Source organism: Rutidosis leptorrhynchoides, chromosome 10 (assembly GCF_046630445.1).
Source record: "Rutidosis leptorrhynchoides isolate AG116_Rl617_1_P2 chromosome 10, CSIRO_AGI_Rlap_v1, whole genome shotgun sequence".
Taxonomy (NCBI): domain Eukaryota; kingdom Viridiplantae; phylum Streptophyta; class Magnoliopsida; order Asterales; family Asteraceae; genus Rutidosis; species Rutidosis leptorrhynchoides.
In genome coordinates, this window is record NC_092342.1 from 40,209,831 (window position 1) to 40,214,383 (window position 4,553).

Consider the following 4,553-nt stretch of genomic DNA (forward strand, 5'->3'; position numbering starts at 1 on the left):
ACGTCTGTTTTATAGTTTAGGCTAGGGTTTCCATACCAGGAACAGACGGGGATGTCAAGCCCTATGGATCCATATATAACTACTCGCGCCCACCAGTTCTTATAACCGGCAGTTACTAGTTACCAAAGCTAAGGGATTTTCGGTTCAAACTCGGTGTAGAATTTAGTATGTACTTGTATCCATTGCATTTAAAATAAAGTGCATGTATTCTCAGCCCAAAAATATAGATTGCAAAAGCAATTAAAAGGGAGCAAATGAAACTCACCTTAGCAGCACACAAGGTCATTCACCGAAATGTGACCGAAACTCGGAATGCAAAATAACCGTAGATCTCAACCTAGAGAACATATGTGGGTCAATACATGTCTAACAAGCTATGTCAGGTCATAGTGTATCACAATCCTAATGCTCGAGACCGTCATACAAAAGTTAACAAAAGTTATGTCAAAAAGTCAACCTGGCCCAATATGATCTTTAAATCTACACATGTTTATTATATTAACATAGTATAAGTCTTGATAATTGAACAAATTTATAGTTTATCATACTCAAAATATTATTTATTTTTGGAGCTATATTATCTTTGAATTATCATGGCAATCGAAAATATTTTATTATTTCACATAGTTTTTCTATACTTGTAAAATAAGATTATAGTGTTTGTAAAGCTTTTAAACATGATAAGACAGTCAATTTTGACAATTGTTCAATAAAACGAGACTTGCCTTATATAAGGATTCATTTACTCGGCTGGTAATATTTAAAAATTCAATTTATCAATCTTATAAACAAGTTGTTTAAATATCAATTGCAGATTCAAAAGCAATTTCAATTAACGTTAATCATAATTCAGTTGACCATATCTTTTAATTCGTTCATTGAAATTACGCGATTTCTAAATGAAAAGTTATTAATTTTTTGTCAACTTTCCAAAAACATGCATATCATATACCTTATATCAGTATTATATGTATTAAATTCTTGATTCATCATAAACTATCTAACGACGAAAATTTGCATACAAGCATGCATAAACATATATACTCGAGCACTAGACATGGATACACTATCTATATTATTATATATAATAACAAAGTCCATTTTTCCTAATCATTTTAAAAAAAATTTAAATGAACAAGAAATGACCATTAGATCAAAAACCAACTTTCAATAACAACCATTAGATTAAGTGATCACTCAATATTTATCTCTCTCCTCAAATTCAATTGTTGAGTGACCACAATATCCTATCCTCTTTCAACTAACAATAATACCGTATAGAAAATAAAACAAAAAGATCCGTCAGTTCACCAATGTATAACGTATTCAACAGCAACAATTGGATCCCGTGTAGATTCCTATCAAATATTGAAACCTCGATTTCAATGGGGTTTTGGAATTCAATCAAGGTTCAACAGTTGATTTTCCAAACTTTTTGAAAGACAGTCGTGTTCCAATTTATGATTGAATCAACATCAAATTTGGGTTCTTCATTGGCAAATCGAATCAAACATCGTTCATCAGGTTTGATCGATAGAAACATCGGAAGAACAACTTTATATTCGAGATCAATATTCATAACTTCGTTCACCAGGTTCGATTTTCATGATATTTTGCACTGATTTTGGTTGATCAAAATTACAAGTATATGTATTTTTTGAATTCAATTTCGCAAACGATGTTGTTGAAGTTATATCCAACCGATTTAATCGGTTTGTTATTGCAAACTTATTTTAAGATCGATTTTGATAGATTATTAGTCAAGGCTTATGGGTAATGTATAATTTTCGGTTTCTTCAATTTGTTTAGGGTTCTTCAGTGATGTTCGTATGCTACATCATAAACCTCGGGTATGTCAATTTTGCTGTCTTTTTTTTTTAACTGAAATTGAAATTAGGTCTCATACGATTGATTCAGATAATGATATTGATTTAATTTGATTGTTATAATTATTATTATCGATTATCGATATTATTTTTGCTCAAATATTTGGTATTGGGGTAGTTGATTGTTCAATCGTTTTTTAGGGAACCCGTCGTTTTAATTACATATTTAGATATATTGTTACTGATCTTTATGTGTAAAGATGACCCAAAGCAGCCTGTTAAGAACCTGATGAAGAGTCCGAGTTAACTGTTTGCACTTAAAGTTTTGAGCTCGCAAAAAGTACTAGCTTTGAGTTTTTTTAATTGTTTTAAAATCTTAATCTGGATCATTACCGAAATAAAGATCGTTGCAGCTTAGTTATGGATTATAATGTAGGTATCGTGTTGTTGATGCAGTTTAGTTTTGATAACTATAAACATCTTTGTTTATGCTTTGAACTTAGATTTTTTTAAGACAATATCGACAAATTTAACTCTTTGAACTTAATGTTTAGGTGTTGTAGATATGAAATGGTCTAAACTCTAAAGGGGTAAAGGTGAAGCAAAGAGAGTGAACGTCAAGTCTCTTGATGGTAAGTTAAGATCGATCCCAAATTTTATTCAATTATTTTACCCCTGTATATCATTCAAGCCCATGGTTGTAAAGTCGTGATGTTTTGTTGAGTAAGAGGTTGATATGCCACGAGAAGAAATCAATGACGTGTGATCTTTATTTTACAGGTTTGATAGCAAGAGATTTTGCAGAGATTGCCGAAAGAATGTTGTTATCTGTGAGTCTAAGGTGCTAAAAGAACTTAAGCCCATGAGGAGAAATCAATGATGTGTGATGGTAGTGTACTCTTCTCTTCATCTGTAGGAACATTTTTTTTATGTTTATCACCGACTCTTCATTTAGACGTAAGTGTTCCGATTCACTAATATTTTATAGGTTCATTTTTTATTGTTTCATGTTCTTATTTCCTCCGTTAGGTAGAAAATGGTTAAGTTGCACAATGAATGTCAACAGTCACTTAAATTACTAATTATCTTTAATGAATACTAAGGTAGAAAATGATGTGCATGTCTGATTATTATTTAGTGACACGTTTGTCACGTGTGATTAACTATAGTTTATATTTATGATGATTTTATGTATTTACGTCACAGATAATAGTTATTGTGGGAGCGAAGTTTCAAGTGACTATAACTAACGTAGGCAGGACTCATGATATGGCGGATGTGATTAATGGTACATTGACATTTAGGCGCGGGGATGCTCTCTTCCGGTTAAACTCATACTATGTCAGATCAAGTTTGTTCTCTTCAGCGGTTGTTGTTGTAATCGTTCTCTTCCTGATACTGTACCACAACAAACTAAAGGGTGAGTTCTTCTTAATAGCTTCACAACAATGTCAAGTATTTTGGTTCCAAATTACTGCTTCAATCTTGAAGTGTAGCAGTTCTGTAAATACATTTTTCAGCACTGCTGTTGTGATATGGTGGGTCAATTCAGATTTGATGTGGGTCGTTTATGTTATCTTATGGGTCAATATGGCTGTTGAAATTGGGTTTGGGGTCATTTGAGGCATTAAATTGAAGATGTGGGTCTCTGTTACTACTTTTATGATGATAAGGGACATTGTTGTTGCTGCAAGTTTAGTTTGGGTCATAGTTGGCCATTTATTAATTTCTGTTGGTGGTATGTGATACTATCCAGATTTACATTATTGTGAAACTGTTGGAGTAATTCTACTAGATATTAGATGATATATTATGGGTTTATTTGTTGAAGTTATGGATGATATATCATTAGCTATTCCTAATTTACATAGCATCGTCTCATACAGGTTTACAGTAAAAAAAATATTCTACACTTTTGTGTAACTGCACATGAAGGTACTGAATTTACATAATTATATACTTGGAGGTTGTTTGAAACTCTTACTCAAATGAGCAAAAGTTAAATGAGAGGTTGCAAACTGGGTGAGTTGACCCGAAAGACTTTTTTTGTTTAAAGGTGATTACATATTTTACAAAATGTTTACAATGCTTATATAATTTTTGGGTGATGATTCGTACACCACCAATTTTTAGCCGTACACCACTAAACATGCTTTACATTGTTGTACAGTACAACATCATAATGCATGTTTGGTGGTGTACGGCTAAAAACTGGTGGTGTACGGATCACTCCCCATAATTTTTATTTCGAAAAAGGAGGGTCTATTCATTGAACTTAAAGTTTGGGCAACTAAAACCTGTTAGAGGTAAAAATACTCGAACGATCCCTTTGTGAATCATTGTTGGAACATCTTTTTACTTGAAATTAAGAACCATGTATGTAATCATGTTGATTCTATTTACCGTTTTGTAGACATAATCTGATGTTATATTTGTTTGATCTATCACATTTTATTGGGTTCAAGAATTTGATCAACTGAGGTTATAATGATATTGATATGTACCCGGTTCAAGAATTACAGCTATGAGAATGCAATTCACCAGATATTATCATTACATGTCATTTTTTTCGTCTAACGTAATTCTTCATCAACAGACCATTTCGTCACAATGTTTATATTTACAACAAAAACTCATATTACAAAATGGGTTAGACGAACGTGCACCATATACTCCATAATTTAAAATATATAACGTGAAACAAGATATTTCAAATTACTTACTGAT

The 4,553-nt window shown here is 32.0% G+C and overlaps 1 long non-coding RNA gene across 3 annotated transcripts; it reads left to right on the forward strand.

Moving 5' to 3' along the window:
• Nucleotides 1-1,204: 1,204 nt before the first annotated feature.
• LOC139872502 (uncharacterized) lies at nt 1,205-3,786 on the forward strand. Of its 3 annotated transcripts, none has more exons than XR_011767069.1 (5): nt 1,205-1,594; nt 1,810-1,850; nt 2,381-2,458; nt 2,607-2,783; nt 3,033-3,786. It is a non-coding gene; the product is annotated as an uncharacterized lncRNA (long non-coding RNA). The 3 variants fall into 3 exon arrangements; XR_011767068.1 differs by having other exon boundaries at nt 2,607-2,715; XR_011767067.1 differs by having other exon boundaries at nt 2,607-3,786.
• Nucleotides 3,787-4,553: the final 767 nt, after the last annotated feature.